This window comes from Lineus longissimus, chromosome 13 (genome assembly GCF_910592395.1).
Source record: "Lineus longissimus chromosome 13, tnLinLong1.2, whole genome shotgun sequence".
NCBI classification, from domain to species: Eukaryota; Metazoa; Nemertea; class Pilidiophora; order Heteronemertea; family Lineidae; genus Lineus; species Lineus longissimus.
Genome location: NC_088320.1, coordinates 4,000,193 through 4,015,483, shown reverse-complemented (window position 1 = coordinate 4,015,483; position 15,291 = coordinate 4,000,193). Strand labels below are relative to the sequence as shown.

The 15,291-nt window shown below is 38.4% G+C and overlaps 1 protein-coding gene across 2 annotated transcripts in view; it reads right to left on the bottom strand.

Moving 5' to 3' along the window:
• LOC135498474 (homeobox protein Hox-B4a-like) overlaps positions 1-7,349 on the bottom strand; it is a 129,011-nt gene extending 121,662 nt beyond the window's left edge. For both annotated transcript variants that reach the window (XM_064788771.1, XM_064788777.1), the window contains exon 1: positions 7,012-7,349. The gene's annotated coding sequence lies outside the window, so the exon portion shown is untranslated. The remainder of the gene's footprint in view (positions 1-7,011) is intronic.
• Between the last annotated feature and the right edge of the window lie 7,942 nt (positions 7,350-15,291).

Sequence of the window (15,291 nt, the reverse complement as noted above, 5' to 3'; positions counted from 1 at the left end):
GGTCTCCCGATGCAGGTTATCACAATTACAGGAGTCATATCTGTCCTCGCCTACGACCATTACTGGAGAAGCATTAAGTCCGGGGGGTATCCCTTTTGAGGTGTTGGCCTATATCTAAGGCAATATAAAATTGCTTGGTCGAGAAATGGGGCTATTTCATTTTTATATCAATATGTCCTGTGTCCTTCAGTCATCAGAGGCAACCGTCATCTGCTGCACGTGCCCATTGCAAATGATTATTGAAATTCTATGGAGATTTAAATCTTGGTTTAGCGTCTTGTTCTTTCACTGTGATAATCATCGGGGAATGCTGGTCCATTGTCCCTGTTTTTGCCTTGGGTATTATCGTGACAATGAGTGTAGCACGGCCTGAATGCTAAAGACCTCTCTGAGATAATAAATGTCTTTTTCAAGGTCAACGAAGATTACTTCGAGAAGAGTTGATAATTTGAGCTCTTTTGTTTAGATATTGAAAGAATCATGATTTACACGAAGTCATTTTCTAATTTCATTGTGAAAACAAAAATTATATATGATATCTGATTTAGCTCTAGTTGTACATAACATGAATTTAAATAATAATTTAAATAATAATTCATCTTAAATTTGTTTGGTTTCTGTGCAGTTGCAAACAGTAGAGGCCATTTCAATGTGTAGAAAAAAAGAAATAATGTAGAAAGCAGTAAAAAGTACAAGGCAGCTGTAACACTGGCATATTGATGATAGGACCTGTTAAAATTGTCGCTTTGCTATAAATGAACCGCATAATGGAGGCAGATGTGCACAAGTACATTATGTTCATATGTGATAGCATTCCCAACAAAAACCTTTTGAGTCTTACATGTTGATGATAAATATAATGATATCCAAAGAAGAATGTAACATATTAGTTCTAACGTTTAACCTTTATCAATGTAATGGCCATTTTGCTGCACTCACGGCGAATAGGCTATGTTTTGCTATTTCTTTTTCAAATTTAATTAAGTTCTTATTTTTAAATGAATTTCCTGAGTATTACATTACACGATTAATGCACTACCAAAAAGTACAACTATATACAGTACTATGACAATTAATAGCCAAATTGTATTAATATCTTTACTTCAAGACCAACTCTATGCGACACAGAGCCGCCTATATTCGCACTTGTAAATCACGAGGTAAACACCATGGCGCATGTTGCAATTTTGTCAAGGCTGTGGATCGATTATCACGCTTGGCGATTAGTATTGAAAAGTTCCGAGACCGCATCACTTAATGGTGTATAGTACATGATTGATGATATTCTCTAATGATGTTAGGTATTTTCCCAGAACGTACTTAATATACTCGACCCAGGTCCGGCTGGCCGACAAAGGGAATCGAGATGATAGATGAGATAGAGTACGACTTAGGTGCATGTCATTTCAATTTTCTGCTATGTGTGTACATACATGTACTGCTACAAACACACAATTCATTGCAAGTCCATGGAATCAATTGGGTTAAAGACAATGGCACATAGTTCACCAGAAACCACCACTACATTTATATGCACTGTTCCACACTGTTTCATTTTTGACGAAGGCCAAGTTAGGGTGAATACGACATGGGGCCTTGGATATTTTTTTTAATTTCTGCGGAGAAGTGTACTTAGAGATCGTTTGATTACGTTTTATTGATGGCTTCTTCAGGATATTGGATCTGCACTTCAGTGAACCAAGCTTTGTCATGTTATCATTCGTCCATCTGCAGCAACTGTTAGTAAACAACTGTTTGATTGATTGGTGGGATATTGGGACCTCTTATCAATTCGGTAGCTTGCGATCCTTTGATGCGGTTGATGTCCTTTTCTGGAAGTAAACACGAAATGTACTTCGTTGAACCAGGCTATTTCATTTAACAGGTGGTCAATTTGCAGAATTGATTAATCATACCCACTAGGTGATTTAAAAAGTACATCCGTATTCGTTATCATCAGTTATATGAAACCTATTTTCAATTTCAACCAGTTTTATCAATATCAATATTTATCAATTCTGTCAAATAATGTTTTTCAATTTTCCATGGGCAGTTCTATTCAAAAGTTTTATTGAACGACTTTTGCTGATATTCTTAAGAGAAATTCTTGAGAGAAATTGTGAGGTTGAATAGGCCTACTAACTACTTTTGTCCAATAGTATAGATCTAGCCTCAGGAACGCCAAGCAATAATTGACTTCTTATAACTTCTAATGTTGCAAAGAGTGTTATAAATCAACTATTCTGCTTTTTCATCCCCATTTGTAACATGCATTCTACCAGGGACACCCTGTATTCCATAAAGAAACGATCGAATCAAATTCAGCAACAGCAACCTGCCGACGTTGTATCATAAACCATCAATCAGAGATCAAAGGTACCGCGCGTGTCCGATCTGCCTCTAACAGTTTAGAATACGACATGCGAAATTTCCTCCACCATTCTGATTGATGCCTACATTTCCAGTAGATTTTCTGCGTTTTGTAATGTCGATGCTCGTTACGTGATCTTCCTCTACTCCCTCTTCCTCTAGAATCAATTTTGAGTCGGTGAAAACAAGTATAGGGAAGACATTCATCTTGTTGGGGGATATTGGTGCACTTTGGACAGGATATTGTGCAGTTAGTCGCCTCCAGTTATTGCAAGATGATTCTTTTTTGTCTTAACAGATTTAAATAGTTTTATCTGAATTAAACTTTATCTAAATTACCTTTGCGACATTTTCGGCATCCGCAATTTAAAAAACTTGCCTTTAAATTTACCATGTCAGTTTCTCCTTTAGTTAAGCAAAATAAACTTAACGCTTAATGACTTGCTTTTGTAACACCTAGGCCCAGAAGGCCAAGCATTCGGCTATTTCAGAATGTAACCTAGGGGCCATATGGTACCAACATTGTACATGTACTTGTTGTGAGAATAATTTGAAATATCACTGAAAGACTAGTCTAGTCCCCATTTTGCATGTATCCTGACTCCCGACCTCAGTTCAGTTCATTTGTATCAGGTCAGGAACAGTAACCAGTATGCATTGGTACAACATTTCATGGGCCAAAAGCAATAAAACAATAAATCACCGGTGAAGTGTATAGAGTGAGTCGCTTTACCCAGATGACCCGATCCTGTCGAGCTAGACTGAATATTCATATCATCCGTCTCCATGGAAATGGTGGTAATATATAATTTTTATTACTGACAAGAACCGTTAATCACTGATGGCGGCTTCCTTTGATCTTTTGCCGTGGTACTCTAGCGCAAGAACCATTTAGCGCGCCAATTTCGAATTAGACGAAATGAAAAATGTATCTTTCGTTTCCCGCAGATGTTAGTTTTGAGTGAGCAGGCCAAGCTTTTACGAAAAGTTGATAAGATGAAGGCTTCTTGTTGGAATGAGCTGTGTTTGTGTTTTTTTTAACATGCTAGACTGGGGAGTAGTGGGTGACGCAACATGACACTGTAATCTTATGATTCATTTCATGATTCATTTCAGATTTTAAAAATGGGACAGTATCACAATTTTGAGTTTAACTGATCGCAATTTGTGCAAAAATAGCTAAGGGTTAATTTTGAATGGGAAATGCGATTTCATACGCCACCATAATATTTTCCTCCTCGAAGTTATCGATGAGTTAAAAAACTTTATCGCAATCTGTATGAAATTGTGTGTAGCACGATTAATCTTATCGGAGGAAGAGTTTTCTGATTTCGAGCTGCATTCCATACAAATCGCAATTCTGGCCGCAACATTCTGATGACGATATTTCGGCATCTTGGTTAAGACGTATCAATGAAGAATGTTCTTGATTGAACTTTTGAAAAATACATTAGCAAAGAAACAAAAATACTCTTAGCAAAGAGGAAGGAGAAGAACAAACTACAGAATATTTTCTTTTGTACATTCTTGCTGGTTAAAATACATTCCCTCAGAGTGCTCTTGTTTTTAGAAAGTTGCTTATTTTACCTACACATCTTATCGTTTTTGAAAGTACCTATCAAGCACTTAGTCTTGAAGATAACATATTCATCTTGAGCTTTAGACTGGGCTAAAACATGAGGTGTTAGAATCGCTTCTGAATCTGAACTTAGGGAACCTCATGGTAGATCAAACGTCCAAAAATCTCCGGTCTGACACTGCGCATGAAATATACGCCTGGAGAAAACATCCTTCCGTGCTCTATATCTTACTGAAGTGCTGGCCAAAAATCAATCAGTCAAACAAATTGAACAAGGTATTTACTGTGCATGGCTTTGTTTTTCATCGGCAGAAATCCTGCAACACTTGAAACATTTCGAGAAAAATATATTCTGTTTGGTTCTCGTTGTAGTAGCGAGAATCATGTGATCGTGTGCAGTGAAAATGGCCAAACATGTACGAAACAGTTCACCATCTCTTGGGCGAAATTTATTCTGATAAGCCTCTTTTTACACTTATTTCTACGTATCAAATTCAGGTTTGTTAAACGATAAATCGATTGGCAAATGGTAAATGGTGTTGTGATTTTGCGACTTACTTTTTTCCGTCCTCTAATCTGCATCCAAAACGTCGTCTATTTTCTAGTATCGGGAAGTACCGTATTTCGCAAAGAATTGCAAATGCGGAATTGTGCAGAATATTCTCGGTCAAAACCAGCTATCGCAAATAATATCTAGAATTTTGGTCTTGTCGAATGAATACACATGTATCTACGACTACAGAAACTGGTCCCGTTATTAAATTGTTCGGCGATTTATCATAATTACCATGGTCCAGGTTTTCTGCCTTACGAATTTCTTGTATGTGAAGTCCTTCTGATATTTTCATACTAGTCCGGCCGTTTGACAGCAAAATTCACTGTGCAACGCTTTGTACCATCTCGTTGAGAATGATGTACCCAGATGGTAAGACAACATTTTAAATTTTTTTGAACGTATGATTGCCTAAAGAGGAAACGGCCAAAATACCGATTTCCTTTTCTTTCTTTGAAGAAAGAGTTGTCTGAATGTCCCTCGAATATGTCAGTCAACAACGGAAGAAGTTGCGCCTTTTTGTGACATCTTGTTAGTCCCATACTATACATTTGAATTCCACAATATAGTCAAAAGAAGCAGCAAAGACTGGCCATTTTCTGCCATATTCTGGCCTCAGATTTTGCATTGCTTGCCATCCCCGTCACTAAATGTAACCCGTTATTTATTTGGCGTTTTGTCGCTTGAGTTGGAGTTTTCAATACTTTGGTATTCTTTATTTGATGATCTAATGCACCTGTATAAAATGCGATTTCTTTTAAGCAAAAAGCCTATAAGTTCGCCCCCAATAGCTGACTTGGATTTTTTTGATAGAAGGAATGTTGTTTCGCCAAGGTATTCATTTTTGCCATGGTAAAATAGACTGAAGTTTTGTTTTTGTTGTTATGTTGGTGAACATACCTATCCTGACTAGTTTGTCCAATCAATGTTTATTCTGAGTAAAATGGGTGCAGTGTTATGATCAATTCTTTTTATTTCTATGAAAACAACAATAGTCTCCAAATATGCATCCTTCTTTAAATGAGCACTTTATCAATTATAAACAGGCTACAGCATTGTCTGACATATGACCCTGATTAGTCTGTCCTACCCTAGGTTTTACCCGGTAATCTCTGCTAAGATTAAGGAAAAACACTCCTATCAATTCTTGGTAGAAAGTTTTTATTTGGCCAAGTAGAATTCCCTGTAACATTGACTGATAAGCTGAATTGATGAAGCTTGCGTAATGGTCGCCACTGCTAATGTCGTTTTTACTATCTTGCCTGGTCAACAGGAAAAGTGCTGGGTGACGGATGAAATGGTTGATGTGACATCTAAATTATCTATAGGACCTCGGAAAAGACTCAAGGTCGGTTCTTTTCTCGTGGTAAGGGTATAGGATTAAGGCAGAAAATGGCGTATAATTGATAATTTGATACCAAGCGGGTAACCTCTTCTGCCCCTTTCAGTGTAAAACACTTGAATAGTTTTGCCTAAATAATACAGTCACGTTGATTTAAAATGACTAAGCAGACATCGTCACTTGTGACACCCCCCTCATGGCTGTTTTATCGTCAATTTCATGTAAGAATTAAGAATATATTACTGCAACACAAAGCCAACCCACTTTTTGAAAATCTAATAATAGCGATCGTGCAAGTAACATTCTGAAGACTACAAACAAACAAGACTATTTTCAAACATGTGATAACATATTTGTCTGTATAGGTCACACTGTCAGTAAATAACCAGCTTCTTTCAATTCTTCAGTTGTTTGTGGCCGTTTATCAAGGTTTTGCAGCGAACTGAAAGAAATTATTCAAAAAGTTGAACGCTATATGCATATTTCAACATCATGCACATTATAATTTAAATTTTGTGATGACGCAAAACACACACACAAAAAAAGTTAGCAGAACTTCGACTTCCCATCTATAAAGTAGCATTTTCTCCTGGAAACACACCGGATGACCTGACATCTGATTTGCATGCGCAACATGACAAATGGCTAAAGAGTTACAAAACAGTTGCTGGAAATAAATGCATATTGATGTGAGACTACTACGAATTCGTGAAATAGCAACATTGACATTCGCTAATTGGTTTGCACCAGCCAAGAGTTGAAATACATAATCTCTGATGCTTCTTAGTTTATTTTGCAGTCATCAGATGGCGTGGGTGTCAAATAACGTCACACTCCGTCGCGACCTGTTGATTTTTGTTCCGTGAAAAGTTTCGAGTGTATCAACAGGATTTGCGTGAGGTGATATAATGAGGATTTTTTAAGAGCGTGTATTTGGGGGGGGGGGGGGTTACATAGGAGGAGTTGGGGGTAAAATAGTTTTAAAGGTGTTCAGAACTGAAAACTCACGTCGTGCATGATGATGTAGTCTATTTAAATAATAACATTTTACTCTCTGGTCTTTGGGGTTTCAGTTCTTTTCTAGAAAAGAAGCCCTTTTCTTTGTTTAATAGGAAAGTAATATTACAGTGGTATTTAAGGCCAATCGTGATGGATTTATACACCTACCTTACGACTTTGCGGCAACATCATCAACATTTTCGATTCTGATTTGAGAGTATCCAATAGGCGTCACGCCAATTTGTAATCCAGTTTCACTAGGAACAAGGGTCCACAGTGATTGGTGTATCCAAGATGAGTTTTATCCTGTGTGGCCATTTTATCCAATGGTATGAAATATGCCAAAATACCACATCAGGTTCAGGCACAATACTAAAATTTCCTGACACAGGCGTTGAAACTACAGCATAAGCCATATCGCAGGGTTTCATAAACCCAAACTTGGTTGCGAAATTTTGGGGACTTTGCAACACAACTTTCACTGTTGACTTCTCCCGGTTGTGTGAGCTTCTATACTAATAAAATTACCCTAACAGACAGGAAACATAAAACAAGGCATATTACTATTCCTTTTGGTATCTTTCCGACAATTACTCTATGATTTACACGGTCGTATTCGCAGATATGGGCCATTATTTTTAGGAATGGGCCATCACATGCGTGGTGTCCGCCAATCAAGGAGCGCCATTTCAACTCCATAAAACGCCATCATGTAAAATTATGGCCTTTGTTAGCAATTTTTAACAAAATTAACGAACATTTGGCCAACATGGCTACTAGTTACTGATTTTGAATCTCGAGTGTGGACTTATCAATGAATTCTTTGACAGTTATACTTTAATCTGTTGCGGTCCTGATAGCATTGAAAGCTGTGACACCATGGCCTCGTTATGGCCTCGGGCTGACCACAAAAACAGTGAGTACCCTAATTAATACACTGCATTGATTAGTTGAATCTCTATTGAAAGATATTTTGTCACTTTGGCTTCGATTTTGCGTGACATTTTGATAGTTAAAATTCAAAAGGTAGAGATGACGAGGATTAGCGTGTTTTAATTGTTTTAATTAGTGAATACAGAACCGTCTTAAAGCTGACCAAGCGATATTTTTATTTAATACAAATACGAAATGTTTGAACGCTGGCTACTTGACACGAGGCTTAACCAGGCAACAGCCGTCATAGAAAATCAAAAACACAATAGGATGTTTTTGAAGTGTCGTGAGTTTTTGTGCAACTTGATAGACCAACACTAAAATGCAGCACAATCCCTGACAGACTAAGTTAAACCCCTTTGACGTTTTCTGAGACCCTTGAGGAGCCAGGCTAATCATTTATTCATGGCAATGTCCGGGGATTTTCTTCAATCTGTTCTTGACAACTAAACACGGCCGCAATCATGGCCATTAAGGACCTAACAATTTAGACAATTTGGTCCCTTTGTTAACACCCTCATTTAGCAAACGACCAATTGGGGTATTGACATTAGGGCATAATGCACCTTAGATCACCTCAGATCTAGAGCATCTTGGACCCTCCTCAAATTTTCATTCTGCATTATTCGAACTAATTCATCCAATCACATTGTACTTAAATATGCTATTTTGCTACTTAGATGGTGGTGTACCTTTTGCTTTAATCAAAGATGTCTTCAACGGCGTTTTCTTCTCGTTATTGAACAAATTTCCAGAAGAAAAAAACGTGCTAAATCCGGTAAATTCTCAACTCAAGAAAAAAACACTAAACAATTAACAAATGAAACGTTTCCATACTACAATAAAAACTGCATTCTTGCCGCCTTTGACGAAAGCTAGATATCTAGGAACGAAAACAGCCACGATGCGATTTTTCTAATTCAATTAAATCAACTACTGGTAATTCATCTGCATAAAATACCAAACTACTGCCAATATGCTTTCCTCTTAATTGTTGAGACCTATCTTTATCTCAAGCCGGGTAAATTTAAATTTACGGGACTGCTCAAATCCAAGTAGTTTATTGATACTTTATATCATTCAACGAATTACTGTTAAAGGTGACTTTCTTTTAAAGGTCTTTCTTCGTCCGACCTGTTCTGTCTCCACTTTAGCAAACCTGTTTGGCTTTAGAGAAATTCGACTGCTCATCAAATCCCAGCAATAAGTTGTCTTTCAGTCAAGTCGGTTAACAAACTCCTCTGATGTAAGATCTAATAACAGGAAGTGACTTTCTCCTGAAGTTTTCTTCTTATGACCTGTTGTTCTCTTTGCATCTTATCTCTGGGATTTGAAGGAATTAGATATCTCAGAAGCTGGTTGGTTGATTTCACTTTGCTAAGAGAGTTCCTCGTCCATCACACTGACAAGGAATCGATAAAACCCTTGTTTGTCTCAATTGTTTGTCTTGAAGGCAGTGTAGGAGTTTGACTGATTAGGTACAAATCTCCCGGCAAATCACCGTCTATACAACTTGGGTGTGGCATGATTGGCCACCCATTAATGGATTTTTAGTTAAAGTGTACGGTACAGTATAGATGAAAATTCTTTATACAACAACAGACAATCAGTCTACTAACGAAGGCCTAAAAATAGGCGAAATATTTGATGACATTCTTGAATTCATACTCTGATTTTGATCTCTTGAAGATGATATAAACTCTCAGATGTAAAATGGCTGGAAGCAAGTTTGAGGCAGTACATATCTAGCAGTTGGATTTCAAATTTTTCAGTAGTAGAATATTCCTCTCCGGCTAAAGAATCCTCCAGGGTCTTTAACAACACGCATAAATGATGCGCTTCTGGTTCAGACAAGGTCGATGATATTAGCAAGCCGTGGTAATGGTAATGTTCACACCTTCACTGGTGTCGAACGCGTCTGATAATGAAGGACATCCCTAGGAAGGACCAGCTGGAATTGCATTTCTTCTTAATGATCTCACGCCACTGGGCTTACAAGTTATATACATAATAGAACCCATCTTTTGGCACGAAAATGCGCAGCAATATAGACATGGTAAAGCGTTGTGATTCAAGGGGATGTTCATTCGGTTCAAATTTGATTTGTATGTGTCTGATGGTCTGCAATGGTGCCCTAGGGCATGATTTAAAGTAACATTCCTTAATGAACATACTAGTATATCAATATTAAGGCTTTAGTCATCGACTTCATATGTCTGATTCCCCTCTAACTTGATTCGTGAATTGAACCTTAAAGTAAAAACATATTTCACGAACGGAATAATTTCGCTATAAAAGCGATTTAAACAAACTCGCTTATTTGCCATTTGTACAGGTCTCATAACACTACCCACACGTCGAATTAGACCTGGTGAATGGGCTACGGAAGACAACTGAATGAGCATGATTACGTTATAAAATACTTTAGACTGTTCTGAATTTCAAAATATGCATTTTTCATGGGGGTTTGATGTAGATTATGTGAGTCTTTGGAAATGGAGCAAAAAATAGATCAGTATTCACTCTGACACATAAGTACGTAACTTCAAGCTCAATATGTACGCTTGGCGAAGTTATAAAAAAGATGGTATTTAAAAATGTTTAACTATAAGAAATGAAATTTACATCATTGTTACTCCGAAATGGAAAAGAGCAGGCAAAATTGCCCAAAAATATATTTTAAAGTGCACTCAACGAATGAGCTTGCTTCTTAACTTTAGTCCCCTGTCTACATCTTGATAAATTCGATGGTTGTATGCTTTTCATCTCGGATAAATTAGCTTAGTGACTTTGGTCAACTTTTTTTCGCATGACCAAAAATCGAATAAAAGCAGTAATTGTAGATAAAACCGCTTACCTCTCTGCCCTCTGACTTCAAAATGGCGGACGAATAGTGGACTTATTCGCTCCCACACTATGGGTCCGTTGTCTACTAAAATAACGGCTTTTGGCCGCCTTTACTTTTTTTTCGCTGAAGGACTGCAGAAACGCACTTGAAGCTGATTTACATTTTTGGAATGTTTAAAAAAAGTTGCTTGCGACCAATGGCTACATTGGATAAACATATGGATTTATGTTATGCAAATGTAACTTCGATCCTGAAGATAACACCGGTGGTGGTGTGTGTCGTGTATGGGGGGGGGGGGGGGGGGGGGGTGCTACGATCCTGAAGAAGATTTGTCATTAATTCAGTATCACTACGGCAAAATGTATGTCAAAGATCATGGCGTTCGGATATGTTGGCGTAGATAAGTTATTGGCCTCAAAGGTTGCAATCTTCGGTGAAGCAAGTGGTTGCTATATCCCACTGAATGGCACTTTTGAAACATGAGCACCTGTCATCAATCTTGATAGGTCCTGGTATACTCTTTTAGTCGAGAGGACGACTCCATTCGATCCACTGTGCTGTTTTTCTCTCGGAACACCGGTTTTCTCCTACAGCCAATAATGAGATAAATCAGAGCTCACATGCTTCACGATAAATCAACTTGCAATTAGAGGGAAATACCCTGTCAGGTTACAGGAAAAGTCATTACAATCACAGTCTACCTCTACGTCCGTTTCCCCTGCGCCTCATCAATAGACCATTAGCAAAATGTCACGAAATGTCAGCATCGATTTCTGTATTTCCTCTCAGTGTAAAAAAGAACGAGACAAGACCAATGCTATGTTATATTATTCGTCTTACAAGGCATCAGATAGGATGCCTTATTTTCATATTGTCTTCTTGTCATCGAACTGTTATAGCATTAGCAGTTCGCATTGTGAATAATGATAGATATTGCAAGAAGTGTCACATCGCTTTCCATTCAGCAGCAAAAAAGGAAAAAAAGGGAGGAAGGCATTAAGCTGCGCCGTTGGTCATCTTACAAGGCATTTCATAAGCCACCGTTTGCTAGTATGTTGTCAAAGTTTCTTCGAACCGGTGTAGGATTAGCACCGAATTGTGAATGCTACAGGTGATAGGGGAAGTTCCAGGACGAATTTCTATTTCTAAGCAGATCAACTCAGAAAAAAAAGTAACATGACATGATGTGTTCTCCAATTCGTCTTACAAAACATCTTGTAAGGTATCATTACTTTTATCTTATCCCTGTGTCTTCGAACCGGTGCATCATTAGCATTTCACATTGTGAATGCTAAGTGATAGTGTAATGAAGTGTAAGAAAGAATTTCCATTCCTCAGCAGTAATAGGAAAAAAAGAAACATGACATGATGCCGTGTTCACCAATTCTTCTTACAAGGCATCTCGTAAGATACCATTATTTCTATCTTGTCCTCCTGTCTTCGAGTCGATGTAGCATTAGCATTTCGCATTGCGAATACTAATCAAAGCAATTTCCATTCCTCCCAAAGTAGGGGAAGAAAACCTGACATGTGGTTTTTCTATTCATCTTACATGACATCTCATAAGATACCATTATTTCTATCTTGTTCTCTTGTCTTCGATTCGTTGTAACATTAGCATCGCATTGCGAATACTGATAGATGTTGTAATTGATCACATTGCCAACTCCATTCATGGTTCTGATCGTAGGAAAGGGAATGGTCACACTCACTATCGCCAGGCGGCGATGGCAATACAATGCGCTTGGTCGCTGTCACGACGAAATAGAGACAGTTTTTGTCTCTCATGACTTAAATGGCTAAGAAGTCAGACGATTAAGGACAAATCACTGTATTTACCTATAAAGTGTCGGTTGATGGACAAAATAGAGAGAAATTATTATCAAACATCTAGTGCAGATAAGTTTGTATAGCGCAAGGAAACAAAAACAAATTCTAGCATGGATGTGACACTGGGTGGTTGTGACGAATTTCCTTTGTTGGATTCTTCAATCAGAACAGTTGACAGATTGGGACAGTTGCTGTTTTCATCTTATTAACTAAGGCAGTTGTTGTATTCGCGGTCACGACATTGTCGTGTGTGGATTTGGACAGTAGTTCTTTTGCTAACTCATTGGGACAGCAGTAGTCCGCGGTTAAGATCAATATTGACGTCGACGCTTCTGACCAGTGTTCTCAACACTTGGACAGTATGGTTGGTATTCAATGTACATACTAAGACAGATACAGGTCATCAACGCATCTGGGACTGTCATGACTGTTACCGTCAAGGCTTTGCGAGATTATCTGCACTACGCCACCTCTTTAGTTAAACCGTAATGTAAATTCTTCGGTAAGTGTCCACCTGCTTGGCTTGTCTGGAATCCGAGGTTCAAGTGTGCCGAGCACCAAGCCCATACTGTCCCGCGCTGACAAAATTATGGTTATAGTGTTACAAATGGGGCCATAAACCTCCTGACATTAGCTTGTACACATTGATATGCAAATGAGGCCGGCGGCATCCCTTTGATCTTTCACATGAAAGCTACTGAATACCTTTGTATGTCTGTAACACAGATGGACGGAAGAGGATAGTGGAGCTAGCCATGAAATATGGCCATCTCTGGTTTGCCAGCTCTGCAGTTAGTGAGTGCATCCTGTACAACTCATCGGCGTTTTCACAATAAATAATCTCGAATTGAGTAATAAACGTCAGTTTTATGCCCCAGTTTAAATCATGCTTATATATTTATTTGTAGCTGATTAGATTTGAAAAGAGAACAAAATTTCACTGCATGTTATTATTGCGTTAGGCTTTGGTGTTGTAACATTGTTGCTGTTTCTCTCTGCCTTGGATTAACTTATTTGTGATTCTACCACAAGGTAAGCAGAACTCCTCTCGAAGCCGTTATTTTCTACCATGGGCACGAGCCTTTACCTGCGAGACAATTGCAGAAACCGTGGACTAGTAAAGAACTAACTGTACTCGGCACAATATGCTCCTAGAATAGGTAACAACCTGAACTGTGATTACCCAGTAACCACTGCACTCACAGTAACCACGATAGGCGATGAGGTTGTTTCTGTGTCAGTAGGATTCAGACCAACTCTTCACTTAGGGGCGCCATCACCTTAACATATTTGTATTTTACGTGTCTGCAATTGTCTCATTTGAACCAAGATGAGCTTTTCGTTATTTTGGTCCGATTATGTTAACAAATTAATCTGTTATTGTCTTCTTGACACCTTTGCCGTTATCATATCAAAAATTCGTCCCCGTCAAACTACATGTATCATATGAGTCTGCAATCGCTTATGTTTGACCTTGCTCGCATATTACAGCTGTTATTTGCTGCTTTAATGATATCTTCAAAACAACCAAGTAAGCCTGTGACCAAATCTGTAAAAACCTAACGATTTTCTCTCTACGATGCTGGAATATTAGGCAATTCGTGAGGGTTTCCTTCTTGAATTTAAAACTCAACTGAACTGACGCGAAAAGATAAAACTTTTAATACATTTTTGATGATGGCGGATGTCTTTGATGGAGCGCGTTACCATCTTATCACAAAAGAAATCTTTTGAAATATGTTCAAGGCTAATCAGTGAGCAGCCTTAAGACTGAGATGAGACTGAATAAATAGAAAGTCGGTGTCTATCCCTTTCATTGTGTTGTGGTCCAAATGGCTTCTAGAACACAACAACTATTAAAAGTTGGTTCTCCCAATGTTAATCAGCTACATTCAGTTGTTTAGTTGACGTTCAGTATATCATGACTTCCTAAAGAGCTCATCCGCGGCAGATCCTAGACTCCCGTGATGTCCACGTTCCCGTCAGTGGAGAGGTTCTGTTGCAACGTTTCGATAGGGGAGCTTGAAGGGAACACGAAGTTCTACTTTCCGTCCCACTCCAACTACTTTGGCAATCCTCTCGAGCATATGGTGGCATAATAAGTGCTGGCAGGGCTCAGCCCTGGTAGAAATTACAAGATTCTCAAATGATTCCGTCTTAGTTAAGAGCTTATCCAGTTTCACGTACATGTTTGTACAATCTTAACAAGATTCTCAGTTGAGTTAAGAAATTAAGTTCCTTTGGTTCAGCTTCGGACGGTCTACATTGAGCATTGTCCATTGTCTAAATGATTCATTGTCCCAAGAACATATGACATTAGTGCTGTGTCACACAAAGTAGGGATTAGTAATTGACTCACACATAGCACTGATCAATGCCAATAGTTAATTACATGTTTATGATCGTTAGCTTTTTGTCTGAAAAGGCCATTGTCCACATTCAGGCTTGTGTCGTTTGATGTGTATAACCTCAGTTCGTGTTGATAGTAAACCCTTCTAAAAATGTCATTCAAGGATGGTTTAAATACTGACATACCTACATGCATGTGACACCACTGTCGTGTGCCAGTAACTGCCTACGCAGTCCCCATTATTATACAGCATTCCCGTAGTCGCTACCAGATGACGCTATCTACATGTACCAGCTAGACAGCGCAAATTCAAAATCCGTCTTCATTCCTTCATTCCTCCATTTTTTCATGAAACCATAGTAGATTTGCCCTCATTCAGCGTTCCTCAGATATCGCCATATTTTTGTTTACAATCTATACCCACCTGTTTCCAGAGTGATCAGTTAGGTAGCGTGTCAATTGTTCCAGTCCAATACCTACATTGTCT